Source organism: Polypterus senegalus, chromosome 3, assembly GCF_016835505.1.
Source record: "Polypterus senegalus isolate Bchr_013 chromosome 3, ASM1683550v1, whole genome shotgun sequence".
NCBI classification, from domain to species: domain Eukaryota; kingdom Metazoa; phylum Chordata; class Cladistia; order Polypteriformes; family Polypteridae; genus Polypterus; species Polypterus senegalus.
In genome coordinates, this window is record NC_053156.1 from 299,597,953 (window position 1) to 299,615,490 (window position 17,538).

The 17,538-nt window shown below is 41.0% G+C and overlaps 1 long non-coding RNA gene across 1 annotated transcript; it reads right to left on the minus strand.

The window, feature by feature from the left end:
* Nucleotides 1-12,721: 12,721 nt before the first annotated feature.
* On the minus strand, nucleotides 12,722-17,326 carry LOC120526929. Its single transcript, XR_005633235.1, has 3 exons — nucleotides 17,220-17,326; nucleotides 16,526-16,579; nucleotides 12,722-12,809 (listed from the first exon to the last, which is right to left on the minus strand). It is a non-coding gene; the product is annotated as an uncharacterized LOC120526929 (long non-coding RNA).
* Between the last annotated feature and the right edge of the window lie 212 nt (nucleotides 17,327-17,538).

Consider the following 17,538-nt stretch of genomic DNA (forward strand, 5'->3'; position numbering starts at 1 on the left):
TACCTGGGTTTAACAGACGATCAATTGTAGAGAATAAGACTCTGGGATTACTAGCATTGTTATTTATAATCTTAGAGAAATAGCAGCGCCTCTCAAGGCGGACTGTGTGATTGTATTCTGTTATTTTAGCCTTCAATATCTCATAATGGATAGTTAGTTTAGTTTTCCTCCATTTACGCTCAGCTCTACGACATGTTCTTTTTAAATCAGACACTCTTTGGGTCTTCCATGGAATAACAACTGTTTTGGGTCATTGTCTTGTTGGAATATTGAACCCCTGTGTAACTTCAACTTTGTGACTGATGCTTGAACATTATCCTGAAGAATTTGTTGATATTGGATTGAATTCATCTGACCCTCGATTTTAACAAGGGTCCCAGTCTCTGAACTGGCCACACAGCCCCACAGCATGATGGAACCTCCACCAAATTTGTCAGTAAATAGCAGGTGTTTTTCTTGGAATGCGGTGTTCTTCTTCATCCATGCAAAGCGCTTTTTGTTCTGACCAAATAACTCCATTTTTGTCTCATCAGTCCAAAGCACTTTGTTCCCCAATGAATCTGGCTTGTCTAAATGAGCATTGAGATACAACAAGCGACTCTGTTTGTGGTGTGAGTGCAGAAAGGGCTTCTTTCTCATCATCCTGCCATACAGATGTGCTGAATTGTAGAACGATGTACAGATACTCCATCTGCAGTGAGATGTTCTTGCAGGTCTTTGGAGGTGATCTGTGGGTTGTCTGTCACCATTCTCACAATCCTGCTCATATGCCGCTCCTGTATTTTACTTTGCCTGCCAGACCTGCTGGGTTTAACAGCAACTGTGCCTGTGGACTTCCATTTCCTGATTCCATTCCTTACAGTTGAAACTGACAGTTTAAACCTCTGAAATCACTTTTTGTAGCCTTCCCCTAAACCAGTAGATTCAACAATCTTTGTTTTCAGATCTTTTGAGAGTTACTTTGAGGATCCCATGCTGTCTGTCACTCTTCAGAGGAGAGTGAAAGGGAAGCACAACTTGCAATTGACCACCTTAAATACCTTTTACCACTCAGGATTGGACACTATTGTCTATGAAGTTCAAGGCTTAATGAGCTCAGCCAACCAAGTAATCAGCATTGAGCAGTGACAGGCATTCAAATCAGCACAATGACAAGGGGGCCCACATTTGTGCACAGCCAATTTTTCACATTTGATTTAATTTCATACAACTAAATACTGCATCACTAAAAATCTTTGTTTGGAAAACACCCCAGAACTCCGATGTTCCTAGGAAATGAAAGACATAGCACTGTTATCTTTTTTGTTGAAAGGAGAGTCAATTATTATGCAGGCTGAGAGGTGTTCCCAAACTTTTTCTTATGACTGTAAAGTGTGGAGGATGCGATGACATTTAGAGATCCAGTAACCTTGGCCTGTTTTTCAGTTGCCTGATCATGAAGACCAAGGTTGTCGATAGATAAATGAAATCAAGTACATCACTCGAACACAAGCAAGTATTTCTTCTTCCAGGTCATGTGATTCTAACTGCTTTACTTAACAGCTACAATATGAGACTCAAGCCAATGTCACTTCACATGACTTCTAGTCAGAAGGAGTGTCAAACTTGATGACTGCTGTTGCTGATCTCATCGCCTGATTGTGTCATATTACATAATGAACCATTCGAGGGTACGTCAAATTAGATGAGCGCTTAACGACTTTCCAGCACAGCTTCACATGTCCAAAGTAGTATAAGCTTTTCTCCTTTCAGTATAAGTAATTCTACTTCTTTACTTTACAGTTATAATATGAGAATAAAGCCAATGTCACATTACATGACTTCTAGTCCGAAGGGATGTCAAACTTGATGACTGTGTTTCTAATCTCATCAACTGAGCATGTCATATTATACGATGCGCCATTGCCAGGGTATGTCAAATTAGATGACCCCATTACACCTCTCCAGTACAGCTTCACACATCAAAGTCAAAGTCAAAGCGAACTTTTGTGTCATCTCAACCATATGCAAGTATACAGATAGATGAAATTGCGAACCTCAGGGTCCACAGTGTAACAACATGAAGTGCAAACAAAAAATTAAAACTAGAATCGAAATTTAAAATGAAAACACAAACAAGACAAAACATTGTGCAAAGACAAGACAAAGAATAGCAGCAATATTGACGTATAGTAAGCAATATGAACACTGAGGCAATGTATGGTATTTGCAATCTAGTTACATAAATATAGTCAATAGATATGTATATATAATAAATAAATACATAAATAAAAAAAAAAAAAAAAATAATAGATATAGATAATACAGAAATGATCAGTGTATGATAATAGTTGTTTAAGACGTGTAAACAATGACAGATCAGAATGTTTCATAGCAGAAGGATGTCAAGAGTGTCAAAATCCTTCATGGTCACTATGAGATTTTCAGTTCTTTTCTACCTGCACACTCGTCTTTACAGGAAAGTGGCTTGCATGTATAAAGGTTCTGTTTTTAGAGGTGGTTGAGGCCGTGTGGAAGATCCTAGAGGGCAGCATGGTGTTAAGGAGTCTGACAGCTTGGGGGGAAAAACTCTCCTGCAGCCTGGGAGATCTGGCTCTGATGCTACAGTATCTTCTCTTGAATGGCAGAAGTGTGAAAAGTCCATGTGATGGGTGTAAGGAGGTCCTGCTCAATGCTGCAGACCTTGTGGACACCGCGTTTGTAAAATATGTCCTGTAGTGAAGGGCGAGGCACCCCAATAATGTTCTCTGCTGTCTTCACTATCCTTGGCAGACGCTTGCGGTTGGTTATGTTGCAGTTGCCATACCAGACAGTGATGCAGCTGGTCAGAACACTCTCAATGGTGCCTCTGTAGAACATGGTGAGGAAGGAAGGGGGAAGACTTGCTCGCTTCAGCCGCCTCAGGAAGTGTAGTCTCTGCTGGGCTTTCTTGATTAGTGATGTTATACGTCCACATCAGTTCCTCAGTTATGTGCACACCGAGGAAATTGGTACTCCTAACAGTCTCCACATCTAAACCGTTGATGCTGGGTGGGATGTGGGTAGGATGTGATTTTCTGAAGTCCACGATTATCTCTTTTGTCTTGTTGACATTGAGGGTTAGATTGTTGTCTTCACACCATGCGGACAGCCGTTCCACCTCATCTCTGTATGCTGTTTCAACATCCCTGCTTATCAGTCCCAGCACCGTCGTATCATCATATCCAAAGTATTACACATTTTTCTCCTCTAAGGTCATGTAATTATTCTACTGTACTTAAAAGTTATAATACGAGCCTGAGAGGAAAGGATAATTCCTACATGGAGTTAGTTAGCCAAACTTCCATCATCCTTGACTCTGTGTCCCCACCTATCACAAAGGTTCCTCCACAACACTCTATCCTGTTTCACTTCCTCTAGCTTTCTTCCTCTTGTTCAACAGTTTCTTGTTTCCTACATCTCCATATCTTTCCACCTCTTTTTTGGCTTTGCTGCTCTTTTCCTTCTTACCGGAATCCTTCTTTCCACTCTTCTTGCTGTTCTTAAGTCATCCATACATTATACATGCCCTGCCCAAATTATCATTCTCAAAATGCATATATCACTCAGTTCCATCTGACAATTCTTGTTACTAATCGTTCTTGGCCAAACTGTTCTTCGGTCAAACACATTTGTTCTTCTGTTAATTGCTTGGCTAAATATCCAGCTTTTAGCTCCATTACAAAGCTACTGGCACTACTAGTGTGTGATGGACTCTTAATTTTGTCCAGAGTTTGATGTCCCTGCACCTCCAAAGTCCACTTTCTAATTTAACAAATTCTGCTAAACCTGCCAAAGCAACAAGCCAATAGCGAGTGACAGTCGGACAGTTCCAATACATATGGTGGCTTTTTATCCTCATATTCCATTGTAATGTTCCAGTGGTCTCAGCCATGGGTATATTCTATTACCGAGCACACTAATAGTCATAAGCCGAGATTCCCAGACTACTGGAATTCTGATTTATATTAATGATATAAAAACATAAGAAATTTGACAAACAAGAGGAGGCCATTCAGTCCATCAGTCCTAATAGCTAAGCTGTCCCCGTATCTCAATCAGATTCTCTAAAAGGTTCGCAAGGTTTCTGCTTCAACTTGATGGCTCACTAGTTTGTTCCACAGTCCCACTTTGTCCAAAGACGTCCCCTCTCTGCTACCCAATAATAGAAATACATTTTAAAAATCTAAATAAATGAGAAAGTTAATAATATTTAAAAATAGAAAAAATAAAAAGTGCACATAATAGAAATTCAAAAACAAAAAAGCAAAAAATGGCTCAAAAACGTATGACTGTAACTTTCCAAATTGCAATCTGCGGGCTACGGCTACAGCAAATGCAGCCATCTCTGGTCCAAAGTACGGAAGCCGAGAGAGGACGTGCAATATCGTCATTTTTATAAATTGTCTCCTCGAGATAACGGACTAATTTTATCGAAATCTTGAGCAGAATAATCTTATCAAGATCTTGATAAAACAAAAGATTTTGTTTTCTCGAAATTATGAAATAATTGTATCTAACGTTTAATGTTTAGCTTATTGAAGCCATGTCCTGTTTGAAATGGCAGAAGAGCAGAACTGTATTGATCAGCGCGTCACATTTTTGTTCAATCAAGGGCTGACGCAGGATGAAATATGTTTATGTCTTAGCTTAGAAAATAATAAAGTTAGTGTCCGTCATTTAAAAAGACGGTTAGCAAGGCTTCAGCTGCATAGGTGTCGCAATCTATGTGAGCCTGATACCAGGTGCAAAGGTTAAGTTTCATATTCTCGAAATTGTGATAAAATTATTCCATTATCTGAAGAAAACAAATTTTCGTTTTCTCGACATCTCGATAAAATAATTCTGTTATCTTAAGAAAACAAGGCCTGTTTTCTCGAGATCTCTATATGCTATATACGAGTTCAGTCAGAGTATTCAATCTATGGACAGACGTCATCAACGCGTAGGCTGTAGTGCCAAATGAGAGCATAGTCATGGGTAAGAGATGTAAATTGAGGATAGTGAGTGTCTGAAATTAGAATGAAAAATCAACCTGTCGTCACAGGATGCAGAATATTTCACTTTCAGTTACTCTTTTCTTGTTTGCCATATTTTGCATAACATTTTGTTTTTTACAGAAATAATTTCCATATATATAGAATCACAACCAACTGAATAACTCTAAATAATTAGCATCTCACCCTATGAAGTTTAAATGGAAACTGACATTCAACTGCAGAAAACTGCACAAAATCTAACTTGTTAGAGCCAGCCGAGTTATCAGGCAGCTGCCAGGAGCAAAGATTATTGTCTGTCTATTATATAGTGCCTTTCACATCTATCTATCTATCTATCTATATATCTATCTATCTATCTATCTATCTATCTATCTATCTATCTATTATATAGTGCCTTTCACATCTATCTATCTATCTATCTATCTATCTATTATATAGTGCCTTTCACATCTATCTATCTATCTATCTATTATATAGTGCCTTTCACATCTATCTATCTATCTATCTATCTATCTATCTATCTATCTATCTATCTATCTATCTATTATATAGTGCCTTTTACATCTATCTATCTATTTTAAAAGGATTGTATAATTGATAATAAGCAGCCATCCCACCTGCACTTCACAATAGACCATCCACCTGAAAGCTAAGTATGTTCGGGCCTGGCTGTTACTTGGGTGGGAGCAAAACCAGGAAAAGCTTGGGTCGCTTCTGGAAAACACTTACCCTGTGGTCTGTGTGGATGCCAAAGCCCCAGTGCAGTGATTGGGGACGCTGTGCTGTAAAAATGATGTCATCCTTCAGATAAGACTTAAAACCGAAATCCAGTGTCTCTGTGGTCATTAAATATCCCTGGGCATCCTTTGTAAAGAGCAGGGTGTATCCCTATGTCAGGGCTAAACTGCCTACCAAATCATCCTGGCCCCCTAATCATCCCCTGTCTCTGATTGGCTAACTCACCAACTAACAGCTAATGTGTGGTGAGCTTACTGGCCCTAAAATGGCTGCCGTGTCATCATCCAGGTGGATGCTGCACATTGTTGGTGGTTGAAATGGCTCCCCATTCGTTATGTAAAATGATTTGAGCAGTAAGGAAAGCGATGTATAAATGTAAGGAATTATTATTATTAATAATAATATTAATTTTAGGCTCACACGTGAAAAATGTAGGCCCCCGCTGTTCTGAAGTCTTGTGCCACGAAATAATCATAGTGATAACTGCTGTAAGCTGTGTTGTTTCATTTCTTTCTGTCTTGTTATCAGATGCAACTGAGAAGGCAAGTTTCAAGTTTTCTTATGTAAATGTGACTAAATAAAGCAGCCTTGAACCTTGAATTTACTTACCTATGCTTTTACTGTATAATACTGGCTTCCATCCATCCATCCATTTTCTAACCCGCTGAATCCGAACACAGGGTCACGGGGTCTGCTGGAGCCAATCCCAGCCAACACAGGGCACAAGGCAGGAACCAATCCTGGGCAGGGTGCCAACCCACCGCAGGACACACACAAACACACCCACACACCATGCACACACTAGGGCCAATTTAGAATCGCCAATCCACCTAACCTGCATGTCTTTGGATTGTGGGAGGAAACCGATAAATGAGGAAACCCACGCAGACACGGGAGAACATGCAAACTCCACAGAGGAGGACCCGGGAAGTGAACCCGGTCTCCTAATGCTGGCAGCAGCGCTACCACTGCGCCACCGTGCCGCCCATACTGGTTTCCTTTAGGGTAAATAAGAAGATTTAATATGAATATTTTTAAAGTTTTATTTTAAATTAATTTTTATTATCATTATTGTTATTACTGTTTTAAAAATTGTTTTATTTATTCAGTAAATGTTTTAATGTAAGTTCATTTTTGATTTTCTGTTGTGTTGTTAACAGTTTATGATTATGGTATGCTTGGTTTGAATTGAGCAACTGTAGATAAATGTTAAAGTTTCTACATAGTTATTCACTAAGAAAATTATCGACAGAAGAGGATCACTTTAGATATACATTGGGTAAATGCTGGAGAAGAAACCCAGGGCCCTTTCCCAGGTTACCTTTAGGCAGCAGTAAGAAGGCACTTAGGAGGGAAGGGGTGTTACAATGACACCGACTACGTGCCCATAATTCTCTCCATACAATCAACAGACCGTATTGTCCGCACCTTAACCCTCCACTTGTCCCCTTACACTTTTATGCTTTCTTCGTAGCGTCAGCTTTAAAAAAACTATCTCAGAGGTTTAAACTGTCAGTTTCAACTGTAAGGAATGGAATCAGGAAATGGAAGGCCACAGGCACAGTTGCTGTTAAACCAACTCAGGTCTGACAGGCCAAGAAAAATACAGGAGCGGCATATGTGCAGGATTGTGAGAATGGTGACAGACAACCCATAGATCACCTCCAAAGACCTGCAAGAACATCTCACTGCAGATGGTGTATCTGTACATCGTTCTACAATTCAGAACATTTGTATGGCAGGATGATGAGAAAGAAGCCCTTTCTGCACTCACGTCACAAACAGAGTCGCTTGTTGTATCTCAATGCTCATTTAGACAAGCCAGATTCATTTGGGAACAAAGTGCTTTAGACTGATGAGACAAAAATGTTATTTGAGTTATTTGGTCAGAACAAAAAGCGCTTTGCATGGATGAAGAAGAACACCACATTCCAAGAAAAACACCTGCTATTTACTGATAAATTTGGTGGAGGTTCCATCATGCTGTGGGGCTGTGTGGCCAGTTCAGGGACTGGGGCCCTTGTTAAAGTCGAGGGTCAGATGAATTCAACCCAAAATGGTGATGGCAACATGACTGCACACACACCAGTGAACAAAGCTAGGCCTCTTAAGAAATGGAGGAGCGTGTTTAGTGTGGAGGAACTTGACTGACCCTCAGAGAGCCCTGACCTCAACCTGACAGAACACCTTTGGGATGAAATCAAGAGGAGACTGTGAGCGAGCCAGGCCTTCTCGACCAACATCAGTGCCTGACCTTACAAATGCTCTCCTGGTCACAAATTCCCATAAACACACATCTACACCTTGTGGAAAGCCTTTCCAGAAGAGCTGCAAAGGGTGGGCCGACTCACATTAAAGCCTATGTGTTAAGAATGGGATGTCATTTAAAATCATGTGTGTGTAAAGGCAGACGTCCCAATACTTTTGGCAATACAGTGTATGTCATCAACATCCTTATTATCATCGTTATCAATGGAACTTCTAGTTAGTTGCGCTCATAAGTTTACATACTCTGGCAGAATTTGTGAAATATTTGCAATTATTTGGAAAAATAAAAGTAATCATGTAGAAAGCTTTCCTTTTTATTAGGGAGTGTGCTCAGGCAAAGCAATCCATTATCACATAACTGTGTGGCCCCTTTTTTCAATCATAATGATAATGAAATCATCCAGATGGGCCTGATCAAAAAATTTAATGTTGGAGCTGATAATACACACAGGGTGACACACACAGGTTCAAATTAACGGTAATTAATGGAGAGCATCCACACCTGTAACCTCTTTGATTGTAATCAGTGCCTGTTATAAATTTGAGGGGGTGTCAAGCTAAAGTTAAAAAATGGGATCTATCAGAAAATGGAAAGCTCATTAACAAAACTGATGCTGTCATTTCTCAATGTCATCTCCACCATTCTCAATTCACTTGTACCCCTTGCCTGGACGTGCCGCGATTCCAGCAGAATAAAATCTTTTGTCTCGTCCTCACTAACCACTCGTGTACCACATTTTCACAGCAAGAATTGGCTTCTCATTAAGAAACTAGTTGGAGTTTAAAGCCGCAGTTTAGCTGGTCATCTGTTGGCTCGTTTCACGTCTCATTTCTATTTGGCTGCATTTTAATGAGGAAACGAATCAATTCTGAGGACTGAATCCTTCTAACAGGGCCATTAAAATGTGAATTAGCAGTGAAAACAGGTCACTGACTAGGAAAAGGGTTAGAATGAAAACTTGTAGCCGCTGCGGCCCACCAGGCCTGGAGTTCGACACCTGTGGTACTTTCATCTTAAACAGCTGTAGTCTTGGTTTCTAATTGCTCCTTATTAGCAATAACATGCAAATGATAAATGAAACCAACATTTCTCCATTTAGCGTGTTTCCATTTACACCTGTGTGTATTTATCATGCACTATTGGGTTTAATTATATACTTGGAAGGAAAGTGAAGAGAAAAAAGTGAAGCACTGAGAATAACTCGTCTGCTTTGGACTTCAAATCATTTGGAAAGGATAAACAATCTAGGGTATGAGAATGACTTGACATGGCAGATTTAAAGCACTAACAAGCCATGAAATGAAATAATTGACAAGGATTGATTTTTAATCAAGCAACTGGGTTGGAACAAAAACCTGCAACCACTGCAGCCCTCCAGGACTTGAATCTGCCCACCTGTGTTTTAGACAATCAAGGTGGACAGGATGGCTTGTTGGGCTGAATGGCCTGTTCTTATCATAACCGTTCTAATATTCTAATCACATGAGAATCCCAAAAATCGCATAAAGATCTGAACTAAAAGAGAAATGTGGGCAACTTACGTATAATGGAGTCAGACTAAGTGATTGGGGAAACAGGAGTTATTAGCTAACCAAGTGAGTTCAATGGACTGAATAGTCTCCACTTGTCTGTCAAACTTTTACTCTTGGTCAAAGTACACATTATATAGGAATATTTTCCATTTTTTGTCACTATAAGCACCCTTTACACTTTCTGGTATTTGCACAACTAAAGGTGGGATGTAGCCCCAGCCATGCTTTGTGAGCCCCTATTATAATGCCTGCCTTTGTCTAACAGAGCTCACTAATACCTACGCTGGAAAACATGGTGCAGGCCGTGTGATTCGCTTCCAAGGAACTTTTTGGGTGCACATTTAACATGTGCTGTGAACTCCTTCAAGATGCCAGGCATCTAACGTTTTTTTTCCAAAGATCTTTCTGGGAGCACTGTGGTCAAGAGCAGTGACGTGTGGTGAGGTTCATGGCTGGTGAGGCACTGACTCCTTCAGTGTCAGATTCACAAATATAAGAACCCAAAAGAGTGGCTTATTCACTATTCAGTTGGCAGCCTGCACATTGACTACTGGTTATGTTTCACATCTCATCTTATTCTTTACACACACAAAAGTGAGGTGTATATTTGGCTAAGAAAGAACGTTATAGTGGTGGAGAGAGAGAGAGCGGAGAGAGCGCATTTGCTCGTCACCCTCCATGTGTTCAAAATTTGTCATTGCGATTCCACAATTCATACTCATACAATAGAAATGAACGTATAGAGTGGTGTACAAAAATAAAACAGATTTCAATTTTGACTTTAACTGAAATATTTAGTTGTGTTTAAATGCTTTTAATTCTGATGCTTTAATCGATTTTAATACAGACTGTTCAACAAAAGGTTAACAAAAAAAAAGAGTATTTTGTTTAAGGTCAAAATTTAGTTTTTAAATATTGGATTGTTTTTTTCTTAGTCTGATCCTCTTTTTTATAAAATTGAAAACTGTTTATGTTCTTACCTTTATGTGTAAATGAAGCCCAGGCGTCTGTCCATCTCCAAGAAAATCTCCATCACTTTCTTGTAAAAGTCCTCCTTATTTTCCTTTAGTTTTAAAAATCTCTCCACCTCAATAAAGATTATTGCCAATAAGAACAGCAGCAACGAGCACCTGTTGGGCTCACAAGTGTTCCTCTTCGGTGCGGCGCCATACTGTCTGCCTCACCTGGTGCCTTTTCACTGCAGTTTTATGTAGAATCAGCGCAGACTGAATATATAACCCACATTCATTAAAGATATTAGCCAGACTGTGGAAAGACAGGGTGTATAATAAATGCGTCTGCAAATATTATATTGGTGACATTCAGAGAGACAGCGACAGGCATGTGTCGATCGCAGGCATCAGCCCCGTGTGTGAGGGTCCAAGGAGAGTTGAGGCTCATCGCTCCTGCAACTCGCTTTTCTCCCCTGTATTTGAACAGGAAATCCGCCAATTCATCGATTTTGACTAGAAAAATGATCACAATTATTGGAATCAAACAGAAAACAAATTTATAGCACAGACCAGTGGACACATTTATTTTATGTTATCATTAGTTTTCTTACATTTCGAGCCTCACCTGCCTCCGCTGGCTGCACATCCCTGGTCAAGAGCAGCGTTTGGGGGTGGCAAGTGGTGCTTAAGGGGGCCCCGGTTTTGAGGTCCGCGTCTCCTGTTTGAGCGGGTTTGTCAAGTTATATTCCCCAGTTATATTTTGATAAAGTGTTATCTTGCAAAAATTTTGCTGAATACTGTAATGAGAAAATCCGGTGCATGTTACCATTATTTTTATTAAATTCGCATGAAAGTTCATACAGTCCACACATACCGGTAATAGCGTTTGATGTAACCGGCCCCGTGTGGGGATGGTCAGCCCTAGGCCCCGCATACCCCTAAGGCCGCCTCTGACTATGGTATAGCAGGTCCATGGCTCTGAAAGAATGGCTATTATTAAATAACCCGTTAGTTGTGTTAGTCTCCGTGGGCACACTCGTGAAGCTGTAGGAAGTGGTGAAGTATTTGGGGCGAGAAGCACCTGCACATGAGGGTGAGATCTATCTCAGTTGTGTGATTGAGACGTTGTGCCCACAGAGTCGTATAAGTATGGGCCGACAAAGGAAAGGGGAGGATAAAAAAAAGTCAAAAGAAAGAAACGAGAGAGAAGGAGAGGGAGAGAGAAAGAGACGGCTATTGAAAGAAAAGGCAGCATGGCAAGTGGTCTTGTGATGGAGGGATGGGTCAGCTCCACTGATTGTGCAGAGGAGTGGATCAAGGTGGCTTCCTCTCCGTAGATCCAAGGAACCACCTCATGAGCAAGAAGGATGATGAGAGGATAACTGACCCCGAGTGGCCCAGCAGACTCTGACGGAGGCCATTCAAGAGAGAGGTAGGGATGGAGAGGACTGTGGCTGTTGAAGTCTCTGCCAGGTGAACAAGCAATGGGTGAGCTGGGGAGACTAGGAAGGAGTTGTGCTCGTCCTTTTTGACCCAATGACTGTTGATGGTTTTTATGTTCATTTTTATGGATTATTTATTTATGATTTTTTTAAGTACTGCACTTTCCTATTGAACACTTGATTTGTTTGATTTAATAAAAGCAATTGTACACTTTCCACCATCCTGTTGTTTGGAGTGCCACGTTCATCCGGTTACATTACTGACATTGTTGAGCTCAAGAGGCTCCCGAATATGAAAGAGGGATCATGGAGCCGGACCCGCACCATCACAGACACATTTGACATTGTATGTGCTGTGAAACCTCTTGAAGATGTAATCCATCCATCCATTTATTAAGCTTGCTTATTCAATTCACAGGGTCAATGGATACCTGAGCCTATCACAGACGCATTGGGTACAAAAAAGAAGCAAATTTGGGAATTTTAGCCCATCAAAGGGGACACACAAGTTTACAGGACAGAATGTAATTAGAATAAATGTGAGTAACTCCACTGGACAATGCAACATGGACCAAACATAAATCAGAGTGGAGCTTCAAGATTCTATATTGAAATGTTAGGGGAGCCATTTAGAATTGGACATCACTTAAACAAGAAGAAAAGTAAGGAGAGGACAAGCAGTGTGAAGAACTTGGCTATACAATGTCATAAAACAAAGTCAACTCCATCATAACTGATATGCAATCACTCAAGAAATAAAGAGAAGAGATTTGCATGCTTTCATTCTTTATTTTAGTTAATCATAATGGACAGAGTTGGTCAGCTTCACTGAAGACTTCTCTGGCTTCCCCATTCATCTAAATATAAAGAGAAAAAAATGAACAACAAAATGAATAACATATTAATGTTATTAAATGAAGGTCATACAGTGCATCTGGAAAGTATTCACAGCTCATCACTTTTTCCACATTTTCTTATATTACAGCCTTATTCAAAAATGGATTAAATTCATTTTTTCCTCAGAATTCTACACACAACACCCCATAATGACAGCGTGAAAAAAGTTTACTTTTGATTTTTGCAAATTTATTAAAAATAAAAAAAATTGAGAAAGCACATGTACATAAGTATTCCCAGCCTTTGCCATGAAGCTTCAAATTGAGCTCAGGTCCATCCTGTTTCCCTGATCATCCTTGAGATGTTTCTGCAGCTTCATTGGAGTCCACCTGTGGTCAATTCAGTTGACTGGACATGATTTGGAAAGGCACACACCTGTCTATAGAAGGTATCACAGCTAGACAGTTCATGTCAGAGCACAAACCAAGCATGAAGTCAAAGGAATTGTCTGTAGACCTCCGACACAGGATTGTCTCGAGGCACAAATCTGGGGAAGGTTACAGAAAAATGTCTGCTACTTTGAAGGTCCCAATGAGCACAGTGCCCTCCATCATCCACAAGTGGAAGAAGTTCGAAACCACCAGGACTCTTCCTAGAGCTGGCCGGCCATCTAAACTGAACGATCGGGGGAGAAGGGCCTTAGTCAGGGAGGTGACCAAGAACACGATAGTCACTATGTCCTCTCACCACAGAGGTTCTCTGTGGTGAGAGGAGAACCTTCCAGAAGGACAACCATCTCTGCAGCAATCCACCAATCAAGCCTGTATGGTAGAGTGGCCAGACGGAAGCCACTCCTTAGTAAAAGGCACATGGCAGCCCGCCTGGAGTTTGCCAAAAGGCACCTGAAGGACTCTCAGACCATGAGAAACAAAATTCTCTGGTCTGATGAGACAAAGATTGAACTCTCAGACACCGCTCATTACCAGGTCAATACCATTCCTACAGTGAAGCATGGTGGTGGCAGCATCATGCTGTGGGGGGCAGAAACTGGGAGACTAGTCAGGATAAAGGGAAAGGTGACTGCAGCAATGTACAGAGACATCCTGGATAAAAACCTGCTCCAGAGCGCTCTTGACCTCAGACTGGGGCGACGGTTCATCTTTCAGCAGGACAACGACCCTAAGCACACAGCCAAGATATCAAAGGAGTGGCTTCAGGACAACTCTGTGAATGTCCTTGAGTGGCCCAGACTTGAATCCGATTGAACATCTCTGGAGAGATCTTAAAATGGCTGTGCACCGACGCTTCCCATCCAACCTGATGGAGCTTGAGAGGTGCTGCAAAGAGGAATGGTCGAAACTGGCCAAGGATAGGTGTGCCAAGCTTGTGGCATCATATTGAAAAAGACTTGAGGCTGGAATTGCTGCCAAAGGTGCATCGACAAAGTAATGAGCAAAGGCTGTGAATACTTATGTACGTGTGATTTCTTAGTTTTTTTATTTTTAATAAATTTGCAAAAACCTCAAGTAAACTTTTTTCACGTTGTCATTATGGGATGTTGTGTGTAGAATTCTGAGGAAAAAAATGAATTGAATCCATTTTGAAATAAGGCTGTAACATAACAAAATGTGGAAAAAGTGATGCGCTGTGAATACTTTCTGGATGCACTGTAGATCAACTAGAAAGCCATCCAGCTGTCTTTATGAAAAGACACATTGACTGCTATATACGAGTTAACTAAGAGTATTCAATCTATGGACAGACGTCATCAACGCGTAGGCTGTAGTGGCAAATTAGAGCATATTCATGGGTAAGAGATGTACAGTATATTAATGATAGTGAGTGTCTGAAATAAGAATGAAAATGTTTCACTTTCAGTTACTCTTTTCTTATTAGTCATATTTTGGATAACATTTTGTTTTTTGCAGAAATAATTTTCATATATATAGAACCACAACCGACTGAACACCTTTAAATGATTTGCATCTCTCCCTATGAAGTTTAAATGGAAACTGTGACATTCAACTGCAGAAAACTGTGCAAAATCTAACTTGTTAGACCCAGCCGAGTTATCAGGCAGATGCCAGGAGCAAAGATTATTGTCTGTCTATTATATAGTGCCTTTCATCTATCTATCTATCTATCTATCTATCTATCTATCTATCTATCTATATTTAAAATGATTGTATAATTGTTAATAAGCAGCCATCCCACCTGCACTTCAGAACAGCCCATCCACCTGAAAGCAAAGTATGTTGAGGCCTGGCTGGTACTTGGGTGGGAGCAAAACCAGGAAATGTTTGGGTTGCTGCTGGAAGACACTTACCCTGCGGTCTGAGTGTGGATGCCAATGCCCCAGTGCAGTGATTGGGGACGCTGCGCTGTAAAAATGATGTCATCCTTCAGATAAGACTTAAAACCGACATCCAGACTCTCTATGGTCATTAAATATCCCTGGGCATCCTTTGTAAAGAGCAGGGTGTATCCCTATGTCAGGGCTAAACTGCCTACCAATTCATCCTGGCCCCATAATCATCCTCTGTCTCTGATTGGCTAACTCACCAACTAACAGCTAATGTGTGGTGAGCTTACTGGCACTAAAATGGCTGCCGTGTCATCATCCAGGTGGATGATGCACATTGTTGGTGGTTGAAATGGCTCCTCACTTGTTATGTAAAATGCTTTGAGTAGTAAGGAAAGCGATGTATAAATGTAAGGAATTATTATTATTACTAATAATAATCATTTTAGGCTCACACGTAAAAAATGTAGGCCCTCGCTGTTCTGAAGTCTTGTGCCATTACGACAAATAATCATAGTGATAACTGCAAAGCCATATCTTTGATTTTTGGCCTTCTGATGGTGATACAAATTCTTATTGTGAGATTCGTTCCCAAATTAGATGAATTGTGTGTGTATATTTGAATAATGGATGAAGACCGATGTCCCATTCGTACTCTGAAATATGACAAAGCCCCTCTCCATACTGCCGTCTGTTGTCTTCTTCCACTTTCTCTGATCCCTTTCATCAGGTCTGCTGAATCGCCTTCATGCTGACTCTGAGCTCAGACTTTTTCACCTAATGATATCCTCAATGATCCTATAACAGGACTCTACAGTCTGTACAAGGTCTGTACATTTGAGGAGGTGTGACAGGCAGCCCCAGAAATTACCCAGCCAGGACGCCAATGAAATGGAAGTACTGGGGGAGAGAGCATTGGTGAGGCAATACCTCTCCTGGGATGCTAGAGGGCAGTCCCCCTGGGTGGCTGTGGCACCACAGATTCCCGAAGGGCACACTGGGAGCTGGAGTTTGGTGCAGCCCTGTTGGATTCCAAGAGGAAGGCCGACAGGGGGAGCTGCAGAGCACTATACCGGACTTCCACCACAGCTAAGAGTGATTGGAGTGGAGCACTGAATAAAAGGAGCCGCCTCACTCCATTTGGACTGTCAGGAGGAGGTGGGTGAAGCTTGCTGGGAGAGGAGTGGAGGCAGAGGAAGATGAAGAAGAAGGCAAGGAAAAAGGACTGTCTTTTGGAACTGGCACTTTGGACTGTATCGTGCTGTGGGGATCGAGGAAAAACGCTCCCAGACTGTAAATAAAAAATGTGTGTTGTGTGACAAACTCGTGTCTCCGCCTGTCTGTGTCGGGGTAGGGTGGCTGTAAGCGCCCCGGTGGTCCATAGATGATACACAAATGAACTCGACAGTCGGATCTCACATTTATGTGACCTACCTGAATTTAATCAAACCAGTCAATAAAATCCGCGTGGTTGGAATTATCAGGCTCCTGAAAAAACAGAAAAGTCAGGTTAAGCAAAGTGCCTAAGGCTGCAGTCAGCATGACACTCACAACGTTGTCTTTTGAACTTTTAAACATTTATTTGGAACTGTTGATGATACAAATGAGAGAGAAATCAGTTAAAGGGTGTGAAAGAAAGAATAAAAAGAAAATAGCTGGACTCTCTTTACGCCAATCATCATCTTCTGTACTTCCTGTACTGTGTGATGTTAGGTTGGGAGCAGGCGTTGATTACAACGCATTGTTGCACCCACCACATGACGTACCATCCGACTTGGGACCCTTAGTGCAGATTGGTGACACCTCAGCGCCACACTGGAATAATGGGAGTGCCAATCCTGTCACAAACATTTAAGTTTTCCCTGCTTGCAGGGCTTGGTGCAGATTAACGTCATCCCCAGGACAACACAATTGCAGGTTAGAGAAACTTTAAAAAGTATAAGTAATGAAAATAGAAAGGTGAACAGTCACTGTCACATTAGCCTGTGTCTGGCATTTCAAATGAAATGTCAGAAAAAATATAACTCTGCTGTATTATTGTGACTACTGACCAGTACAGCCACAAGTTACCACATTTATAAGAATTAGCTTCACGGTACTCGATGTTAGTTATTGTCTGATTACTCACCGCAGCAGCGATTGTTGCGATCAGCGCCAAGGCGGCCATGAGACGGGTTGCAATGCTGGCAAACATGGTGCTTGATTCAGACGCTGAAGTTTCTGGATCTGTACACATCACCGCATCCTCTGCTCTTTATATACTGTGTCAGATACCGAGAAGATGCAAAAACGTCAAGGGTGTGATTGTAGGAATGAGCTGGAGAATTTACATCAATTTAAAATTCAGCTTTTTTACAGAACATTACGCTCTATGCTAATTATTCTTTTAATTCTCCTAACCTGAATCATTAAAGACCTGAAGCTACTTTGGTTAATTTGAATCTTAT